The sequence below is a fragment of the Myotis nattereri genome (genome assembly GCF_964212035.1).
Source record: "Myotis nattereri genome assembly, chromosome: 9".
Taxonomy (NCBI): Eukaryota; Metazoa; Chordata; class Mammalia; order Chiroptera; family Vespertilionidae; genus Myotis; species Myotis nattereri.
In genome coordinates, this window is record NC_138084.1 from 20,903,389 (window position 1) to 20,927,164 (window position 23,776).

Here is a 23,776-nt window from a genome sequence, read left to right on the forward strand (position 1 = left end):
TAAATAGGGGCATTCCAAGAACTCAATTTATCTGTCTTAAAAGGTTAAGCTCCCATGTTGACCCTGCCAAGATTCAGACCTGTGCTTGCAAGAAGGCTACAGATTTTGAGGCTGCTGTTGGCCTTGAGTAGCCATTCCCTTAAGCAATCTGAGCATGATTTCTTTATTCCCACAATTGGAAGGCAAGGACTCTATGATCTAATAGAAATTTATCTTTCCATTTGTGACTATGCAGTACAGACATCTCTCTTACTTCTAAAGAAATAGATTTCACTATAGTGAAAAGACTTTGGGGGAAAATCACATATGGTATAGTAGAAATAGCCTGTTACACTTAAACATATAAATCAAATACAAAAAGTAGATCCTAAAGTGGAATGAGTACAGGTTTAGGAGCCAAGGAAAGCCGGAATCAAGTCTTCATCTTGTCTCTCACTAGCTGTGTGACCTCAGGTGAATCACTAAACTTCTCTGAACACCAGCTTCTTTTTAACACAATCAGAGAGATTGATTAGATAATCACTATTGACCTTTTCATTTCCAAAGAACTATGCTCTCCAAAACAAAAATGTGTGTAGAATTTTCTGAGGAGTAGGAATGATGCTGCTGTTGGTGTATGTGAGCCAATTCTAATTAGTATGCTTGTTACAGATGTTACATAGCATTGTTTGTTTGACTCTTTATAGTTTATAAAATGGTTGTATACATGTTATGGTTTAATCATTTCACATTTCTTATGATCTCCATTTTGCATATTAGAAATAAGGTTTGGGGAAATTAAATGACTTGCTCGGTCATACTTTTATTCAGAGGCAATGCTCAGGACTCAAACCCAGGTCTTCTGTATTTAAAGTCATGGAACAGAATGAAGAATCTCAGAGGGAAGCGGGGGAGTGCGGGAACAGATTAACCAAAGAATTTATATGCATATATGCATAACCCATGGACACAGACAATAGTGTGGTAAAGGCCTGGGGGTGTGCAGGGTGAAGGGAGTCATGGAGGAAAAAAGCAGACATCTGTAATGTTTTCAACAATAAAGATAAATTTTTAAAAATAAAGTCCATATTCTTTCCCCTATGTCACTATTTTCCCCCACATCACTATTTCCCCTTACATCAACTATTTTATATTTCAGGCACATTGAGAAACTTATAGGTGAATTTTAAAACTAGATTCTCATGTGCGTGGGGGAGAGGGAACACACTAGATGTACATAGACTGTTCCATTGGATTAAGATATGCCCCCCTTAACCCTTCATTCCATCTGGTCACCACCTTCTCTTCCTCTGTCCCCTCATGAACAAGTTCTTAAAAGCCTACTTTCTCACCTCCCATTCACCCCTTGAGCACTGCAGTCTGACTTCTGCTCCTACTTCTTCTCTTGTTGAGGCAGCCTGTGGTAGACCCCACAGATCTGGGGTGACTTCCTGCCAACAGCAGCGCCCCCTTCTCTAATTCAGCCCCAATACACCGAAATGGGCCCACACTGCCCATTTCTGCACCACGTTGTCATACCCCATGGCCATCACTGAATATTTGAGAGTAGACACCTCACTTGAGCTGGTCCAATCTCTCAGAAGTGTGAAACCTGTCCTCAGAAATTCAGAAAATGGGAGTAACTGAAGCTGCGCTGGAGAATGGCAGGCGATACACTGAAGGTCAAGCCCACCCAGCCCTCCAGCCCAAGATCCTGCAGCTGCCTTATTCCTGCTCAGATGTTCAACTCTTTCTCTTACTTTTTATACTTTCACTTTTCTTGCTTAAACTACTTTCTGAGGCTTGCTACCTAGAGACTCTTACCTAACACATTCATTAGCAATTGTTTTTCCCTTTAAAACCAATGGACACTTGTCAGTTTCCTTCCTTCCCCCCACCTCCCCTTCTCCTCCTGTTGGCTTACATGTTACCTCCTCCCCATTCTCTTCCCACTGCTTGGCCCACACACCTTCTTAGTGTCCTCAGAAGTCCTCTCCACCTTCTCTGTCCTTCAAGCTCTATCCTTAGACTCTGCTGCTCTGCTTACACCTGGGTGATCTGTCTGCTCGCATGGATTCAACTGTCTACCTGGGGCCTCACTCTGTATGAAATACTTTTCCCATAACTATGTCATCCTCTCTCTCCAGTCTCCCAGTCTTTGCTCATGCCCTTCAGGGGTTGCCACCCAGCCCCCAGTCCACTTCCCCTGGATAGGTTGTCTTTATTCTTTGGATTCAGTGTGGACATTATGTCCTGCAGCAGGAATGTCCCAATGTTTTTGCTCTAATATGTACCAAATTCATTTTGTAAAATTATTCACCCCCTTGAACAATTTATATTTACCATAAAAAAGTGTTATGAATTTAGAAAGTTGCAAACAAAATACTTTTGGGCTTATTGTAAACACTGGCATTTTAAAATAAAACTGAACCTAAATACTTTAATTACTTTGGTGGTTGATGCCCTCAGTCACCTTTTAAATACATGAACCCACTCTTTTTAATAGTCAAAATGTTATATCCTTTCTATTTCCCCTTGAGTTTATATTTCATTCTACTTGACCTACAAAATTTCATCCTCATGTAAATTATTTTAATCTTGAAAGTTTCTTACTGATAACTTTCTCATATTTCTCTGTCACAGAAATATGTAAATAAAATGAAATTTTTTTTAAATGCCTGTGATCTTACACCTCTAAGAGTTAAATTTTTTTCTTCTGGATTGAGTTTTCATTAAAATTACACAGTGTGTGGCAATTAAGCAAAAGTTTATAAAATGTATTACAAATTTCGATAAAAAATTATTAATCACAAAAAGTAAATGATTAATGAGACAGATGGGCCTTTTAAAAAAAATTCTTCTATATATCCATGGATAGATATTACTTACTGCTAGAATGACATAGTATTTCTGCATCAATTATATTCCAATTTTTCTTTTATAGGTAAGCATTGAGAAACATCACTCATAAATAGGTTTCATTAGAGCAATGCCATTTGATTCTTTAAACTCCTTCCAAATTGTATATTTAAAGTAACATAAATAGCTAGTATAACAATTATGTTTAACTTTCTATTGCCTGACAGCTATAATATATCTTCCTTTAATATTGTAAAGGATTTGTGCTTCAGCTATTAGAATAATTTACTTTCTCAATTGCTGGGACATAAACCCAAAGTTTTTACCAAAACTTATCAAATGTCTACTAGTACTTATTAAATATGTTGCCCTTTCACTTAGATTATTTTATTTAACCCATTATGTTCAGAAAGATTGGAGAATATTTAAAATTTTTAAATTTCAGTATTTCGTTGATGCTTTTAAAATTGATTTTATAGGATGAACCTCGATAGTATTATGCTACGTGAAATAAACCAGCCAGAGAAAGACAAATATATGATTTCACTTACATGTAGAATCTAATGAACAAAATAAACTAACAAACAAAATAGAAACAAACTCATACATACAGAAAACAAACTGACAGCTGTCAGAGGGGAGGGGGGCTGAGTAAAAAAGGTGAAGGGATTAAGCAAAACAAAACAAAAACTCATAGACACAGACAATATTATGGTGATTAGCAGAGGGAAAGGAGGGTGGGGGAGGCAGAAGAGGGTAAAGGGGGACAAATGGTGATGGAAGGGGACTTGACTTGGGGTAGTGAATACACAGTACAATATACAGATGATGTATTATAGAACTGTACACCTGAAACCTATATAGTTTTATTAACCAATGTCATCCCAATAATTTTAATAATTAAAAAATAAAATAAAATTGATTTTACATTTTTACATGCTTTATATGTTTTTATCAAATCCTTGGAGTTTCTGATTATACTCAATTTATGAAAAATATCTAATATACAACTTAACTGGCACAGACAGTCCTCATGCTTAAGGTAGGTGCATTTGATCTTTCTATATGGAAAGAAATAAGCTATTTTATGGTCTATTTGGCTTCAGGTTATGTGAGTGTGTTTTATTTAATGACATCATAACTGACCTGGCTGTTCTGTTAATGTTCACATTTCTCTAACTTTACAGCATCTTGTATCCTGCTGGCATTTCTGAAGGGCAATTATTGTCTGGAAATTGAACATCAGAATGAGTTCATTTAATCTACAAACTACTTTTAAAGCTATTTTCTTCGTAAATTTTTATGATATGGTTTATCTGATTCAGTTAAGATGGGTTAAAAAATTTGATGCAACAGTAGAATTGTATTGATCATGTTGACATGATTAAATTATATTGATATACAGGCTAACCAGCCTCAAATAATCAGAAGTTCTGAAGAATAAGAAAAATAAAGTCCTGATTCAAAAGACACAGCCCATGGTTCGGCTTACACCAGGATATCACATCCCGGCCAGGAGGCAAGATCCTGCCAGCCGCCCAGATCCTGACGTGTGATACCCATTGTCTGCAGATTCTGCCCCCACGGTTCTTCCTCACAAATTTTTATCTGATTATAACTCAGGCTGAGCTAAGATATCATGGTTCAGAATTCTTCTGTGCCCCCCCTCCCCCAATGATGAGCACCTTATCTTACACATAGTACATGCTCATCACTCAAAAGACAATAATAATATTAACTAAATATTAACAAATGAGTGAACAATCTAATCATCACAGAAAACAGGAAGGGCTGCCCTTTTGTCCAGAATTGTGAAACTGTGGGCCTTCCAGGGACGTGGGAGGGCTGCATTGCTTAGCCTCCAGCTTTCTAACTTTAGCCACCACTTTAGAGGTAGCATTTAGCTCCTCTCCGTGACAGAGATCCACTGAGAAGGACTATACTTACCATAACCTCTGCTCTGGTGCCAAAAACTCATAGCCGAATTGAAACAAATATCAATCAGCTAGTATTTATTAGGCACCACCTGTATGTATGTGTAACACTTACACACTTATTTGTAAGGCTTAACATTTACAAATAAAGTACAGGACACTGTTTTTGCTTTTCAAGAACTTTACATTTTGTTAAGATGCCATATTAAAATATTCAAAAAACAATGCAAAACTCTATATATGACACAGTATCAAATTGCATAGTTCAGAAAATGAGGTGCTGAGTTCAGGGAAGAAATTGATTGAACTAAAGAAAGCTGTGCCATTCAGGTGGTTAGCATTTGTCAGTAAATACTGTGCATGTTATTTCTGAGTACATGTTCCTTATCCTGATTCCTTATCCTGATTCTAACCACGCTTACAAGTCAGTGTCCTGCCATCTGGCTAAGGGTGGGGAAGTGAGCTCCAGGCACAAAGCCTCCATTGAAGTGTAGAGTACCTAGAAGCAGGCTAAAGCGGGTGGAGCATTTTGTAGGGCCACCAGAGGCATGGAGAGAGAGAGAGAGAGAGAGAGAGAGAGAGAGAGAGAGAGAGAGAGAGAGAGAGAGCCGAAGTGAAAGCCAGACAAAGGGTGGAAACTAACAGTTATCAGGAATAAGGAAAGGCAATAATTTGGAAGCTGACTTGTGAAGTCATAAATCAAGAAGCTCTGACAGGTCAGGAAGAGAGGTTTGAACTAACCTAGGTGGCCTTGGCCTTGAACATTAAAGCGGCATTGGAAGACCAAGGTGGTCAAGGGTGGAAAAGGGAAGGCAGAGGTTAGAATGCAAAGAAACTACACAGAAGTTAGATCAGAGGGAGAGAAACTTTATCTAAACAGCCACCCGTTAAAGATTAGTCATCCAAGAAGTCCAGAAATAGGGTTTTGATGCAGTCTCTGTCTTGGGGAACCCCAACCTGAGTGCAAGTTTTTCAGTTCTACCACTGCCAGTGCCGTCATACTAAACTGTGGAGGAGAGGTTTGGGTATTAGGAATAAAACTTATTAAGATTGGTTTGTCCCATGTGACTGCTCACTTACCATACACCAGTCTCACTGGCATTTTTGTATTTCTTGTGTACGTAAAGCCTATTTGCTCCTCAGGACCTCGACCATGCTATTCCCTCTCCAGAGAATTCCTTTCTCTTGAGTCTTCAGATGTCAGCCCCTCAGCCACCTCATCTAACACTGGTTCTCCTCAGCTTGGCAGAGCCCTTATTGAAGACCTCACTGGCGTGTATTCAACCTGGAATAAGCCACACTGTGTGAGGAGATAGACTCTGTTTGAAGAAATATCTATTGGGAATCCCAGCCATCACCACAGACAAGTTCCAAAAGCATGCATCTTAGGAACTGTACTCAATCTAGACTTTTAAAAACAGATAAGAAGAGAGGAAGACATGGCATAAATGCATAGGTCCATGGAATTCAAAGTCTGGACAGGATTTTCTCATGGCTCTGGCCTAATCCCATCATTGTTTATATGGAGACGCTGAATCCACTCAGATCAAGAGATATTCCGAACGCCGCTTAGAATCTGGGACTCCTTATTCCCATTTCAGCATTCTCAGGAAGATAGTTAAGATGGATTAATTCTTTTATTTAGTAAATAATTGTGGAAGACCTGTTTGTGTGTCTGGCATTAGGCCAAGAGCTGGGAGTACTGGTATTTACTGGTTGAAAGAGACTCCATCCCTGCTTGCGTGGAGCTTAGAATCCATTAAGGAAAATAGAGAATTAAATAAACAATTGCAATGAAAGCGAATAGGGTCATCAGAAGGCAAGTGCAGGATAACTCATTTACTTATTCATCCAAAAATTATGAAACACCTACTGTGCCCCAGGCACTGTTCACATGTCTGTGATATCACAGTAGAAAATGACAAAAGCCTGCCCTCATGAGTTCATGTTGTAGAAGGGGAGTTATACAATATACATAATTAGTACATTGTATGCAGTGTCAGAAGGTATTAACTATGGATATAAGAAAAAACAATGGAGCTAAGTATAGGAGCTGAAGGAAGTAAAGGGAAGACCTCATTGAAAAGGTGCATTTGAATGAGGACTTGAAGAAAGAGAGGGAGGGAGCCACACAGATATCTGGGGGAAAGCTGTACCCAAGGCTGGCTGTCTGAGGCCACGTGAATGAGGAAAGAGTAGGCTTCTTCGGGGCTCCACTTCGGCCCCTGAGCCAGGGTGGAGCGTGTGTGTGCTGTTGTGCACAGCTCCTGGAGTTCAAGGGCAGGCCTGGCTGTCTTTTCTAAGCTCGCTCAGATCTTCAGCCAGCTTACCCACTTAGGAAGTCGCCCTGCCCTTGTGGAGAACAAACATTTATAAAAGATGGCCTGGAACTCTGCTCCGGTTCATTCAGAGAGCCAACTATCCCTATCAGTGGAAGAAAAGCAGTGAAATTGCATTCCCTCAGGGAGAAGGAACGCCTCCACACCAGCCCACTCTTACACAGGTTAGGGGGTACCCGAGGTGGATCGTTTCTCTCCCTTCTGCTCATCTCTCTTCCCCTAGAACACAAGATGCACAGTGTATTCCTTAATTTTACCTTCATGAATCTTACTAGGTTTTGGCAAAGCTTGTTTCACGAGCGCCCCGATGAGGCTTGTTTTCTTTACCAAAGTACAGACTCTCCTATTCAAATCACTCATTTCCATGGTTTCACTTCAGGGCTTTAGTGCTTCACAGGCCTTTCAGGAATGAGCTCAGTTATCAACTCGGAGTGAATCTGAAACCTGATTCAGTCTTCTTATGACCTGATTAGAGCCATGGGTTTTATAAATGTGACTAAAGAAATAGCCAAACCGAGACTGCGAGAGGCTGGCCAGGCAATCATTTCCTCCTGTGAACTTGTGGCTTATTATCTTTGGAATATTTGAAGCAGATCAGTGGTCCGGTGGTCATTGTGTGTCATGGGGGGTTAAGATTTTACCGTGAAAAACATTCCTTATAGTACTTGGCATGCACATTCCAAAAAAAATCCCATCAAGAGACTGGCAGTTTTTAAATTAATTATTTGAGTTTGAACAATTCAAAAGCGTCATCAAATTAAAACAAGGTAATTTGGCACAGAGGTTATTGCCCATTATGTCTTCTAATTACTTTTTTGTATTTTGAAAAAACAAAAACAAAACAGTAAATGCTGAGATAATGAACTTTGGGGGTGGCGTTCCGCAGCAATCTCCTTGGTGATGGGAAAACAGCGCTGACTTCCAAACAGACCATCTGATCTTTCTCAGAAAGAGCTGTTCATAGGAAGTGGCAAGTCTAAGACCCGCTCTCCTTAGAACACCTTTCTAGCACACTCCACACAAACTGCACACATGCTTATAGAGCAAGGAGAATTTAAAAAATAAATTCTCAAGGGTGCTTTGAAAACATCATATACTTCATCAAAGTATTCTTTACATATAATTAAGTACATCTATTTTAAGTGTGTAGTTTAATGAGTTTTGATAAATGCATAGAGTTGAGTAATCACCAGTACAATCAATATATCACACATTTCTATCACCCCCAAGATCTCCCCGTGTCTCTCCCTCATAGTCAATCTCCATCATCCAGTTCACTTTCCAACCCCCAGCAATCATTAACAAGTTGACTTTTAGAACGTATGAAACATTTACAATATTCAACAGTCAAAGCAATGCCATTGCTAGTTTTCTCAGTGGATAGAGTGCCAGCCTGCAGCCTGAAGGGTCCTGGGTTCGATTCCAATCAAGGGCACATCCCCGGGTTACGGGCTCAACCCCCAGTGTAGGGTGTGCAGGAGGCAGCCAATCAATGATTCTCACTCATCATTGATGTTTCTATCTCTTTCTCCCTCTCTCTTTCTCTTTGAAATCAATAAAAATACATTTTTTATAAAGTCCAAGCAATATAAAAGGTATCCTTAGAGAAGTCTCACTCCCATCCACACCCCCTCTCCCATATATACACATTTTCATCTTTTTGCAGTTGATCCTTCTTGTAGTTCTTCTAGAAAAAATAAGCAAAAATGCATCAAATATATTCATATTCTCCCTTCTTTTTTTTTTTTTTACATCAAATGCAGTATAGGATACATAAGGTTCTGCAGCTTGTTGTTTTTTTTTTTTTAATTTAACAATATATATGGAGAGCTCTCTGCATCAGTACATCATCCTCTTTTACGCTGTAAAGCTCTCTATTACGTGGCTCACACATGTCAAACTCAAAGGCTAACACGGGCCAAATAAGTGAGGCATGCGGCCCACAGGTCACAAGTTTGACATGCTTGACATGGATGATCCAACCAGTGCCCTATTGACGACACCAATCTTTTGCAATTGAATAAAGCTACCATGAATAACCATAACCATTCATGCATATGTTGTTTCATATCTGTGTAGACTTATCTTCAGAGAAGATTCTTAGGAATGAGAGGGATTGCTGGTCAAAGAGTAAATGCATGTATAATTTTGATAAATACGGCCAAATTCTCCTCGATAGGAATGTAGCATTTTGCATCCTACCAATAATGCATGAGAGGCCTGTTCCTCTCTCCACTCCCCAGCCTCACAGTTATCAAACTTTTCAGTTTCCACCAGCTAGCAAGTAAGAGATGGTTTCTCAGTGTCGTTTCCATTGACAGCCCTCTTGTTATGAGAGAAGTTGAGCATCTTATCATATATTTAAAAGTGGCCTTGGTGTTGCAGATATTCCCACGTGTTCTTTTTTGCAGGCAAACTATAGTGTTCACCAAAACAGCACCTTTTCCCCAGTTCCTCACTGAATCTCCTCCTGGCCCTCCCCTCCCTTCTCCTGCCAAATCGTGCTCTCAGAAAACAGCCTACCTCAGTTTACTCCAATTTCCCTGAATTAAAGTCCACAGGATAGGAGAAAGGAGAAGGAAATCGGCATGCGGAGGGCATGTGCCAGGCACGGTGCTATTGACATGCATTCCTTTTTTCATATTTTGAGCCTCGTGTCTAAAATGAGGAGAGGGAGAGGATTTGACCACCACATTAAAATGTTATTGAGAAAACTTTGAAAAATTATTTCAACAAATGGAATCACCTATTTTATGAAAGCTAATAGCTGCTGTACTCAATCCGCTGGGAAGGCTGGAAGGAGCACCTCCGTTAACTTCTGCGGTCTCTTCCTCATGCCCTGGCTAATCTAGTCCCTCCTCTACCAGACTCTGAGTAGTATTAGCTGAAGATTAAGTTGTTTGCACTGGCGATCAGAACAGATTCTGGTCTCTGATTGAGTCCATTTCACAAGTATTTATGGAGCTCCTGCTTCATAAATCTCATTCCTGTGAAAGGATGATTGGGAGAGGATGTAGAGGGGATGAAGCACCACCCCTATCTTCCAGAAGCTCACAGTCCACTGATAAACACACACACACACACGGTGCGATTAGGGAATATGTATGTGTCTATCAGTGTGGGTTTCCACGCCTCATGATTCTCGCTGTCTAATCTCCAGCAGGCTGCCGGAGACTCACGAATCCTGTGTGCAGAGTTCGGATTTCCCTTTAACCTGCCTGCTGTAAACACAGCCACTTTCTCTGGCTCTCAAACAATAATAAACATGGTGGGCGCGCGATAAATATCTCTGTGAGGGCTGTTCTGTCTCCAGCTGGAAGGAGACTCCTTATCCTCGTTAGTGCGAGGCAGGATTTAGGGGCTTAATCTTGGTGTCAGAGTACCCTCTTCTCTCCCAAGATGCATGACTTTTTCTTAGCTCTTATCTTGATTCACTCAGCTGTGTCTCTTTATTTATGTCCTTGCCCCAACGCAGGGTGGATGTGAGGGTGTGTTGGTCTCTTGTTTCCCCAGCAGAGTTGAGAGAGACACCTGAGGACCTCATCCCAAGAACATCCCCATCTCTGTAGATGGTGATGCTGGTGATGAATACAGAACAAAGGACAACCGTGGAGCTGGGCATGGCCACTCTGAATGTTCACACTTCCCTCCTGTCTCTCTGGAGTCCTGGGAGTGGGACAGGATTCTGCTTTATGTTAATTTTCTCAGGCATTGCCTAGGACTTGATGACTTCTAACGCCACTCTTGGACTCACGCAGTTTCATTGAAATGCCAGCTGTTCCAATAGCTAAGTGTCTTGGGTGTTACCCTGTTTATTGGGATGTGTTTTCTGCAGGGCTCTGTGCTCCTGGCTGGCGTGGGTGAGGGCCGAGTCACCCCATACAGGATAACGACAGAGTGGACAAAATTTGCCTGCACAAGCACACACAGCATTTCCTCATCCTCAGATGGGACCATAGGGTGTTGGCAGTTGCAGAGAGACCTCCTAGAGGGAGACAGTGTATCTTGCTGCCAGCTTCCCTTTGCACACACTTCAAAATCTAGGCAAAATCTGAAGACAGAGAATTTCCTAAGAAAGAGAAATCCAACACAAATAGCCATAGCTACCCTGGTTTTGTGGAGAAATAAAACAGGATGAGTTCTTTGATGTACCTCCTTCATTCTGAACCAAGGGGGCTTTGGACCTCCTTGGGTGAAATCTAAAAAATAGCAACCAGGACAACAAAGCTGATGTTTCTATTTACTTTGTTGAGTGTCCTGCAGAACTTGCGTAAAGACCTCACAGTTTTGTCTAGAGTTTCTAAACAATACCTGGGAAAACACGTCCACGCGACTTTGGACTGTGGGGGGAGAAGAAAACAAGTTAATTGTGCAGTAATATTTATCATGTCTGTAGGATCACAGGTGCTTGCATAGACACTTTACAAGTCACAGGAGGATATTCGCAGAACAATTGCCATTGGTTACTTTAGGATGCGGGTAGTGAGCGGGCAGTAAAGAGGGTGCAAATAGGGAGAGTGTTTATCTTTTTTTCTTTATACACTTCAAACCTGCAGATTGTTATGATAAGTATTTATTTTTCCATTTATAATTAGAAAACAAAGCATTTTGTTTTAAAATGTAGCTGGGAGATTTGCTCATGCGCCTGAGGCTATCTGAGAGGGGGATTAAATCAGAGCCTTGTTCATTAGACAGGAGTGTGTTGGGCGGCACTGAGCCCCTCCGACCAACCTGCACAGGCCGCCCAGGCTCTGTTCTGCCACACGGAGGAGGCTGGGGGCCAGTGTCGGCAACTGGCCTGCAGAAGCCTGCAGTTCCTCAGTCCCGACCTCCAGTAGATGTCATTGCAGACCCTGGAGTGATCAATCAAGAGTCTGGCTAGACCTGGGGCTGCAGGGGGAATCTTGAAACCAAATGAGCTGATAACCAGGGAGCCCTGCAGCAGGGCCTAGTCTAACGGCGTTTTGCGTGCTAGCCAGTGTTGAGTGGGACACTGGGGCTAGGACACAGGCACTCACTGAAAAGCAGCTTGGTTGTATTTATTTGTTGGACACAACTCTGACAAGACTCAGTCCCAGAATGAAGCCCTTAGAAGCAGGTCTAGCCTCGGGGCGAGCCTCGGTAACACTGCTTTCTGTGGAGGAAGGGTTCTCATTCTTCAGCCCACTCTTTCCTCATATCTTTCTCCTCTTCCTCTTCCTCTTCCCTTCCTTATAAAAACATCTGAGTTTGTGCTCTGGGATAAGAGAAAAATGCGGGTTCTACCCAATTTAGTTCTTCCTCTACTGATCTGATTAAAATAAACAAGAGCCTCCTAGGACTTGAAAAAAAAATCCTTATTCAGATCTTGGATGAATTATTGCTGAGAGGCTTTAATTGGCTGTGGTTGGCTTCTGACCTCTTGTACTGATTGATTTATGAAGTGAATTTGCATTCAACTGTTGGAAAAATTGATAGCATGGTAGCAGATAGAAGTTGCTGTTTGAATAGGGCATGGAAAATATGTGTGCCATCTCCAGCCAGCCCCCACTGCAAGCACACAGTTCCGTGTCAGCAGACAACATTGCCCAGGAACCACTGACAGTCCTAAGCTGGCCCTGCGTGTTCTGTTTCTAGAGTCAGATAAAGAATGCATGTTCCCATCAGCAGGGGGAAAATTAAGTTACTGTGTACACTTATGTTTTATATTTTCTTATAATTGCTCTTAAGCGTCCTACAAAGCTTTGCATATGAAAATTTTCCTTTTTAAAAAATCTTTTTTGAAAATATGTTTTTATTGATTTCAGAGAAAGGGAGAGAGAGAGAGAAACAGGTTGACTCACATCAGCCTGTGTACCTGGCCCCAGGTCCTTTAGGAAAGTGGGAGACCTGTGCTCAGTGATATTTCTGTGTAGTTCATATTACTTCCAGGATGTAGGACACAGTTAAGATCCAATGAGCCATTCCTAGAAAACAGTTTATAAATAAATGAAGCATTTCCTTGTATGAATTCTTATTGCCTGTGTGTCACACTGATTTACGTTGATTACCAGCCACCTGCTATCTAGTCCCTGTCTAACCCTCCATGACGCTTTGCTAGGTACAGAATCAGTGTCCAGTAACTTTGTTTTAACTTTGCTCATATATTATTATTATTTTTTTAAATTTTGTTTTATTGCTTAAAGTATTACAAATAGTATTACATAAGTCTCCTTCTCCCCTCCCCTTGACATTCTCCCAGACTCCCCTACCCCCTAGTGTCTTATGTCCATTGGTTATGCTTATATGCATGCATACAAGTCCTTCGGTTGATCTCTTATCGCCCCACCCTGACCCCCCAACCCTCCCCAGCCTTCCCGCTATAGTTTGACAGTCTGTGCAATTCTGCTCTACCTCTATATCTATTTTGTTCATCAGTTTATAATCGTCTTTATTATCCATAAATAAGTGAGATCATGTGGTATTTTTCTTTCATTGACTGGCTTATTTCACTTAGCATAATGCTCTCCAGTTCCATCAATGCTGTTGCAAATGGTAAGAATTCCTTCTTTTTTACAGCAGCATAGTATTCCATCGTGTAGATGTACCACAGTTTTCTAATCCATTCATCTGCTGATGGGCACTTAGGCTGTTTCCAGATCTGAGCTATGGTAAATTATGCTGCTATGAACATACGGATGCATATATCCTTTCTGATTGGTGTTTCTGGTTTCTTGGGATATATTCCTAGAAGTGGGATCACAGGGTCAAGTGGGAGTTCCATTTTTAGTTTTTTGAGGAAACTCCATACTGTCTTCCATAGTGGCTGCACCAGCCTGCATTCCCACCAGCAGTGCACAAGTGTTCCTTTTTCTCCACATCCTCTCCAGCACTTGTCGTTTGTTGATTTGTTGAGGATAGCCATTCTGACAGGTGTGAGATGATACCTCATTGTTGTTTTGATTTGCATCTCTCAGATGATTAGTGACTTTGAGCATGTTTTCATATGTCTCTTGGCTTTCTGAATGTCCTCTTTTGAAAAGTGTCTATTTAGGTCCTTTGCCCATTTTTTGATTGGATTGTTTATCTTCCTTTTGTTAAGTTGTATGAGTTCCCTATAAATGTTGGAGATTAAACCCTTATCAGTGATAACATTGGCGAATATGTTCTCCCATGCAGTGGGCTTTCTTGTTGTTTTGTTGATGGTTTCTTTTGCTGTGCAGAAGCTTTTTATTTTGATGTAGTCCCATTTGTTTATTTTCTCTTTAGTTTCCAATGCCCTAGGAGCTGTATTGGTGAAGAAATTGCTTCGGCATTAACTTTGCTCATTTATTCATTCATTCAGCAAGTCTTTATTGAGTGTCTACCATGAATAGCCTCTGAGTAGGCACCCATGTACAGTAGTGAACAGATGTGGATCTTACCCACACAGGTCTTAGCTTTTATGGAAAGGCAGGTATTGAACAAGTAAAAAACATAAAGATGTCATTATACGTTATCATATGTGCTAAAAAAAGAACAGATGCTGTGTAGGAGAATAAAAGGGATGCCTATATTACATGAGGTGGTTGAGGAAGGACACCTGAGGAATGACATTTAAACTGAGACCTGAGAAGAATGGGGAAAGCATTCCAGGCAGAAGGAACAGTATGCGCAAAGGCCCTGCAAAGGAGTAGGGTTGAGCAGACATAATCTAGGAGCTAAAAAGGGCCCGTGTGGTAAAGCACAGTGTGCAATACAGAGGGAGGATGGATAGTCAGAAGGTGACCAGTGTCATTTAGGCCCTTGCAACATAAGTTAAGAAGTCTGGACTTTGTTCCATGAGCAATGGGAAGACATGTTGATCGTTACAGAACCTCTCAAAGATTGAACCTCTGGCTCAAGAAGGCCAAGTGTCAGCCTTCAGTCAAATTCAATGAGGTCATGTGTTTTCAGAAAGTTTAGTGTACCTCCTTTAGTATTTTTTCAACGCATATTATACAACCTGCATGTGTACTACACATTGGGATAGCATCTGCTTTTGTTCACTTAATGTATCATAGGAATGTCCCCATGCTCTCAGATATTCTTCTACAATATGACTTTCAATGACTTCCTAACATTTCCAGTATGGATGTGCTGTAATGGGTCTAGCCTAGCTCCTATTAGACATTGAGTCTAATAACTTAATAACACTATTAATAATTTAGTGATAAGTAACTTAAATAACAATGTGTAAAATGTACTTGCCCATTACTCTTTGTACACATATACCTATTATTTCCTTAGTGAAAATTCCTAGAAATGAAATTGCTGGGCCAAGAGAATGTGCTTACTTTTATAATTGGGTCAGATGTGCCCAGGTGTCAGTCTGAAAGCTATCAATTTACCTGCCCGTGATGGAAGTTTGAGAGTAGCCACTGGAACAAGGACACTATTTTCAAGTGCTGTGTATTGGGCTACTGAGACCCACTGGGGTTGGAATCTTGGGTCTCCTCTCCTCAGCTTTGTGTACTGCAGGTAAACACACAAACCTTAACCTAAAAGATGCTCAGGTTCTTCACCTGTCAAACAGGAGAGATAATAGTATTTGCCTCACAGGACTGATACAAAGATGAAGATAAATCATACATGGAAAGTGCTTAACAGAGTACCTAACCAGGGTAAGGTGTGTGTGCATTATGTCATCACATCTTTCCAGCATTAAGTAAAATGTTTACCCATCTTCTCCTGGCAACTAAGAGTGTAATCTCAATAGTCAAAGGTAAAATTTCTCCCACATGAGTATTTTCTTTTTTAAAAAGAAGATAAGTCACCTTTGGCTAACACTGGACTTAGAAACTATCTAGTTTTGCCTTAAATCTTTTGTTGGGAGCCGGTCCATCCTTGCTGTTTCAAAGGACCTGGCATATATGGCATACTGTTCTTAATATGTTTGCTCACCTTGGCACTATGTGTTTTAACCAAGGTCTCCTCTCTGAGAAAGGTTGTTTCCCCAGGTAGGCATTTTCCCCTGAAGTTAGGGAGGGAATAAAACCCCTCAACTAAGTGCCAGGCAGGTAATTAATCACTTTAACTACAAACAATCATGCTTAAGCTACATAATCTTTACTCCCTGGAATGGAGATAAGAAACGCCCTAACCTTTGTAATAGAGATTGATAGGATTGAATCAACTGGTATAAATACAGATGTAACAAGACAGCAAGACTCAGAACTTAGAAGACAGAGCTTAGAACACAGAACTAAGGAGACAGAAAGAAGACAGAACCTACACGGAACCTAGAGACAGAAGAACTTCGCTGGAGAGAACATGGCAAAAGATCCTGGACTGAACTTGACTACAGAAATTGGCAAGAGAACCTGACTAGAACCTGGTGACTGAACTTGGCTGAAGAACCTGGCTACAGAATCTGGTGACCGAACCTGGCTAGGGAACCTGGAGAACCCAGAACCTGGCTGGAGAACCTAGCAAAGGAACATGGCTACTGAACCTGGCTAGAGAACCTGGACAGAACCTGGCTGGAGAACCTAGCAAGAGAACATGGACACAGAACCTGGCTGGAGATCCAGAGCAGAACCTCTCTGGAGATCGAGACCAGAACTTGGCTGGAGATCCTGGCTAGGCTGCTGATCAACTGAACACTGTCTCCGTGTTATCCCTTCTTTGCCGACTCCGTCCACACCTTTGGGGACCCCTGGACATGCTGGGGTTGGACCGGCTGGAGATCCTGGCTAGGCTGCTGATCAACTGAACACTGTCTCCGTGTCATTCCTTCTTTGCCGACTCTGTCCACACCTTTGGGGACCCCTGGACCCGCTGGGGCAGGACCCCAACAATCTTTCATCATTTGCTCATGTTATGAGGCAAAAATGTGGCACAGAAGAAGAGACCTTTAAGACCTTTTTTGAAAGGTAGGCTCTTGCCACTCACAGGTGTCATGGCCTTGGGCAGGTCGCTCACATCCTCTGAGCCTCATTTCCCCACTCCCCACTGTAATATAAGATCATACCACCTCTCCCTACTGATGCGAGGATGAAATGAAATGAACATAAACAAGAGCATTTAACTTCCACTTCCAGACAATACATGTTGAATCCAAATCCCTTAGCCACCTCCTAGCAAGGACTAGTGAGGATATGAGCAAATGAAACTTCCTACATCCGTGAGAAAAGACATCTGCTCTCACGTCTAGCTCTGTCTTTGATTCCTACAATGATCAATTGCCTCTCCCCTTCCATATGCTGTCTTAAAAAATCATAGTGACCCTGACTTATAACCAGATAAGAAAACACAAGTGATAAGAACAGTGAATGAATCTCCTGACACATTGCAGGGTTATTTGAATGCTTAGGTTGACCTGCAATCTTCCTCCTTTGTCAACAGAGAAAAACTCTGAAATGGCCAAGAGGTCCAAGGCAGCCAGTAGCCCAACAAACTGAAGAGTAGACGAGGTGCCTGATCTCATGGCCGTCCTAACAAAGTGTCAACAAGCAGAGAACCACTGGCTGGTACTCTTTTTAAAAATGTATATATTTTTATTGATTTCAGAGAGGAAGGGAGAGGAGAGAGGGAGATAGAAGCATCAATGATGAGAGAGAATCATTGATTGGCTGCCTCCTGTATGCCCCCTACTGGGCATCGAGCCTGCAACCTGGGCATCGGCCCTTGACTGGAATCGAACCTGGGACCCTTCAGTGCAGTGACACTCTATTCACTGAGCCAAACTGGCTAGGGCCTGCCTGGTGCTCCTGCTTTCTTCTTTAAAAAAAAAAAAAATATATATATATATATATATATTTATTAAATATTTTATATTTAATATTATATATATTTATTAAAATATATATATATTTTATATATATATAAAATTGATTTTTTACAGAGAGGAAGGGAAAGGGATAGAGAGTTGGAAACATTGATGAGAGAGAAACAGTGATCAGCTGCCTCCTGCACACCCCCTACTGGGGATGTGCCCGCAACCAAGGTACATGCCCTTGACTGGAATTGAACCTGGGACCCTTCAGTCTGCAGGCCGATGCTCTATCCACTGAGCCAAACCAGTTAGGGCACTCTTGCTTTCTTTATATCTTTGTTCAATTGTCACCTTCTCAGTGACACCATTCCAAGTCTCCTTTCTAAAATTGCACCCTCTCCATTCCAAGCTATCTTCTCCCATTTTGTTTTTCCTCCTTAATGCTTATTGCTGCTTCACACACTTTATATTTTATTTACTTATTTGGTTTATCATCTGCTTCCCTGTGAGGGCAGAAATTTTTGTCTGTTTTGTTCACTGTGGTATCACCAGATCCTAATACAGTGCCTGGCCTGTAAAGCTGCTCCATCAATATTTATTTAATTGAATTAAACCTAGACCTGAATCTCAAGCCAGACCTTCTAATCGCTGAAAGAGTATGAGAAAGATACTTAACCTCTTTGAGGGTGTGAAAGACAGGGGACTGTGCTTGGTTTACAGATTTCAATAATTCTTACTCCCTTCGTGTTCTCCCAATGAAGTAATGGCAAAAAGCCTTTGAGATGCTAGAAAAGTGACAGAAAATACAAGGAAATTTTTTTCCCTTGCTTTATTTCTCTTCCTTACTTTCCATCTTTTTCTAAAATTATTATTCCACTCGTTTTATTCCTTATCCTCATCATTATTCTTACCAAGGGAGCTGAAAATAATGCACGACACATGGAAGGAATGGTGGGAGGACTCCAAGCTTTTAGAATTGTTAGAACTTAAGAAGTGGGACTTGCTCACGAAAGCAGACATCAGCCTAGTATTCGCTGATGGGGAAAGAGACCAGGGATGGATATTGGAATCCAAAGCTGTTATAAGGTACAATCTTCATAGCAAACTTGATGGGTTTGTCTGTGTCATTCTGGAGAACCCAGAAAAGATATTCAGGAGCTGGACAGTATCCAAAAGAGACATTTAAAATAATTCAGGTGATGAGGAGATGGGATTGCTGTGGTAGAACTCCCCCCAAAATTGTGACTCTTCAGCCTGGATTGGTGACATTGGGGAGATGGAATAACAGACAGCCAACCCTTACATTACACTTGCTCATGCAAAACTTCATGCTGCACATATGACATATATTAACTTGTTCAAACCTCACAACTGTCACAGAAGATAGATGGTATTATTAAGCTCATTTTACAAATGAGGACACTGAGGCACAGAGAGTAATTCATTTTCCCAAGGTCATACAGCTGGTAAGTGGCAGAGCTGAGATGACAGAACAAGAAATATGACTTAACGAGTCTCAAACAGTCATATTGATCATATGAATATAGACTGGTTCATCAAACTCTAGACCTACTTATGTGTCCTGATAAGCTGGCTTCTATCCATTGTTCTCTAGTCTCCCATCTGGCCTCATCTTACCTACCCAATTGACACTACTTCCTGCAAATGCACCCTACAGCCTAAACTAGCTGCTTCTCTATTTGTCTCCAGACCACACTCACCCATTTGTCCCTGCTCCACCTTCCTCAACATTGTTGTTCACAGTGTGCTCCTGACTCATGGCTGCGGCTCCATGTCCCCTTAGGACTCTGTGCCTTTGGGATAAAGCAGCCTGGGAAAGTTCTCCAGATTTCATTTCTGCTTCCTCCTCCAATTTTCTGGCCTTGAACTAAGCTCTCTAGTTCCTACCATCTGTCTTGTTCCTTCATCCTACCTTTGGCCCAATGCCTTTATACGGAGAGCTCAGGGATGGTCTTTCTGGCTTGTCGACTTCTTGTTACCCTGGGTTCTCTCTCCTGGCCAAGCTCTGCAGCCTACACAGACCCGTGCCTGGCCACCATTGGTCCAGTAGCCCAGGTGGGTAGAAACTGACCTGAACACCTTTGCTTCTTCTTCTCTGTCTAATCCTGAGACTCCTATCAAATCTCAGCTCCTTAGTGAGACTTTCCATAATAATATCATCCAGTGTATTCTCTTTCTGCTTAGCTTCCTGGTCACCCACATGTCTATTATCTGTAGCATCCATTTAAAAATGTTCTTAATGATTTCAAAGAGGAATGAAGAGGGAGGGAGAGAGAGAAACATTAATGAGAGAGAATCATTGATTGGCTGCTTCCTACATGCCCATGTCCCCTTCTGGGGATTGATCCCTCAACCCCAGGCATGTGCCCTGACTGGGAATGGGATGACACTGAACCAATGAGCCACACCAGCCAGGTTGTAGCATCCATTTTGATATGTGGTTTAATTTTCCTTTAGCACTCTGTACAGTTGGCATTATTCACTGACTATTTCCTATCCTGTTTCTCCAAGAAGATAGCATGTCCTTCTAGGTGAGGACTGTTTCATGTCCTCCCTTTATGTTACTTCTCTTCCTTTATGTGCTAATATTTTCCCACCTAATGCTTGCTGACTTGAAGATTTTATGACTAATCCATGAAGAGTGAGTTGAGAGGAATATGAAGCTATGGAGACATCTGCAGTGTGGTACTTATGAGTTTCAGCATGGAGGCTGACCGGTATGGATCATATTCTGGCTCTGCCAGCTCCTGTGTAGCCCTCTTATGTTACCTCCTTAACTTCTGCCTCCTCAGCTGGAGATGGGGCTGTAGTGAGGGTTAGCCAAGAAAATGAATGAAGAGTTCTCTAGGAAGATGTCCGGTGCATAGCAAGTGCTCAGTGAGCAGGAACTATGATTTTTCTTGTCCCTAAGCTTTGAAAGTTATATCAAAAAGAACAATGAACTTCTGGAATATGTTTCCTAGTGAACTTGTCTGAGGCTTCCTGGACCGTGATCCTATTCCAATACAGCATTTCAGATGATCTTATATTAAACCAGCTTGTGGGGTTTTCAGTCCCTTGAAATCGTGGAATAAATGCTTTAAAACATTTAGAACTGAGGGTTGTATGGAGAGCCCGTGAGATTGGATGGGAGGAATGAAGCTAAGGCTTTTGATTATTTCCTGATGGATACTTTTCAGCTGGCCTTCCCTTCGTTTCTTTTGTCCTTCCTTCCCCTCAGGTGTTGAAGGCTTATCATGAAAATGAGTTAAAAGATCAAAAGAAATCATTGACATACTTAGGTTAGGTGTATATAGGTATTTATAGATTCTTTTATTTATTTTTTTAAAATATATTTTATTGATTTTTCACAGAGAGGAAGGGAGAGAGACAGAGAGCCAGAAACATCGATGAGAGAGAAACATCGATCAGCCGCCTCCTGCACAGCCCCCACCGGGGATATGTCCGCAACCCAGGTACACACCCCTGACCGGAACCGAACCCGGGCCCCCCAGTCAGCAGGCCGACGCTCTATCCACTGAGCCAAACCGGTTTCGACAATTTATATTTATAGATTCTTTTAAATCTTCAACATTTAAAACCTGAGTTTACTGTCCTTAGTAAACCGTCACTGGTTGATTCCTGTTCACTCACTCTATTTTTAGCCCATATATTTTATAGTTGCAACATGAGGCAAAAGCTCCTGTTAAAATCTTGATTTTTCATTCAGCCTTTCAGATGTGGGATTTTAAATGCTGAATTATAAGTGCTACTTTGTAAATTCCAAGATCATCTCTCACTATTTATATTTTTCTTTATTTCATCATTTTAAAAATATGTCTCCTGATATGTCTCTGTTATGGAGATGGAGAGATGAATAAGATATAGGCCCTCCCCTCATCTACTTACATTATGACCTACTGGATTGTAATGCTCTATTGTTATAAACTATTTTGATTTCCAACGATGCATTTTAATACTGTCTTAATTTTAAAACCATCGGGGAAGTTTTCGTCTGCTAAAGGGAATGTGTGTGTGTGTGTGTAGTAGTAGTAGTAGTAGTAGTAGCCGGGTGGGGAGTGATGTGTAACTCCTGACTGGACACTTGAGTCAGAGAAGCAGAAGGAATCTGTGCTAAGAGAATACAACCAAGGCTGTTGAGCAGTGAGGGGAAGGAAATCAAATCCAGGATTATTGCTGTAACTGAGAAATAGCCTCTGGGTACTTTGAGTAGATGAGTTCTTTAGCTACTCCTTTCAAATGATAATTTATAGCTCTTTTTGTTTTTCTGAACTCATTTTATTAGGCTTCTGCTTTCAACATTTCAAATAGAATAATGAAGTTGAGAGTCACTGTTATTAGCTTCCAATGGCCTTGAGAAGTCTGCTTCTGTGACTGAGGTGATGATGGCAGACTTGGCAAGGAGCTGGGAGGTTATGTTCGAACCTTCAAAACAAAGCAGAGTAGAGGCCACAGGCAGTCCAGGTGAGAGGAAGCATAAATTCTACCCATTAGCTGCTCAAACTCCACTGGCCTGAATGGGCCTCCTTTTGTGGGGGATTCTGAGGCCCCCTGGGCTGGCGGATTTATGTCAGCAGGAGCAGTGTAGTAGAAAGAGATTAAGAACGCTTTCAAAGGACATGTGAGTGGGTCGCTCCTCCATCTGATCGGTCTGGGACACAGAGCTCAGTCTGTGAGGACCTGGGCTGGTGCCAGCGAAGGGAGTAGGGCAGGCCTGAGGAATGGAAGGTCACTGGCCAGTTGGGTATTGTGATAATTATATCCTTGTTTCCTTGAAGGTACCAGCGTCCTTGATTTTCCAGCTTCAAAGAAAGCTGCCTCTCAAGTAGGGGGACATTCACACCTGCTTTGCTGCAGTGATTTCTGCCTTCCTGGCTGCAGACTCAACAAGACAACAATACGTCTGTGGACATTTCCAAGGTCATATTCATAAGCCAGACATGGGAAGCTCCTCCTTTGCCCTTTATTCCTAAATGCAAATGAAAAGGTTAGTGTGCCCCATGAGAATTCAGCAGTGAACCCAATTTAATGGTTCTACCTTAACTTCAGATACTTTGTAGGTCAGGCACTGTAAATAATCACCACCACCCATGTCCTCAATCCCTTCAATTCTCACCCCTCCCCAAAGGGACTGTCACAGGAGCAGAAGTCTAGTAATTACGAGAGGTGTCAATAGACAGGATACCTGGAATGTTTTAGCTTTTCTTTTTTCCTGTCCATTCATCTGCAGAGAAGCTGTGCCAGTAAGAGTTAGGAAGTACAAGCCTCGCTCTGCCTTTCACATTTTCCTTACCACACTTAGGTTTCCATGAGACCTTGGGGGAGGAGGAAGAGATATTTACTTTTTTAGGTGGGATCCTGTTTGTCTACTGGGTGCAATGAATATGATCTGAAGTGGGATTCCCACTGACTAAATACATATTTGCTGCTCCCCACCCCAAATTTCTAGTGATCATCTGAGCACTCAGATCTTTAAATGTGCAAATTTAAAACCATATTTTGATTAACAAGTTCCACTAGTTAAAGATGAGATGACTGGTTTCTGGCACTTACAACCTTCCCAGGAAGCAGACTGGATATTACGGGGAACTCTCTGGATCCCGCTTTCTAATGTTTCTGTAGTTGCCATCAGCTCTGCAGACCAAACTTCCCTGCTGTAGGCCAAAGCAAGTGCTTGTCAAAACCTGGAAATTAGAAAGAGGGAAATACTATTTATTTTTCTAGCTAGTTCTTATTTTGACCTTGACAGGGATAAATAGTAGTTGTATATACAAAATATTCCCTAGCCCTAACCGGTTTGGCTCAGTGGATAATGCGTCGGCCTGTGGACTCAAGGGTCCCAGGTTTGATTCTGGTCAAGGGCATATACCTTGGTTGTGGGCACATCCCCAGTTGGGGGTGTGCAGGAGGCAGCTGATCACTGTTTCTCTCTCATCAATGTTTCTAACTCT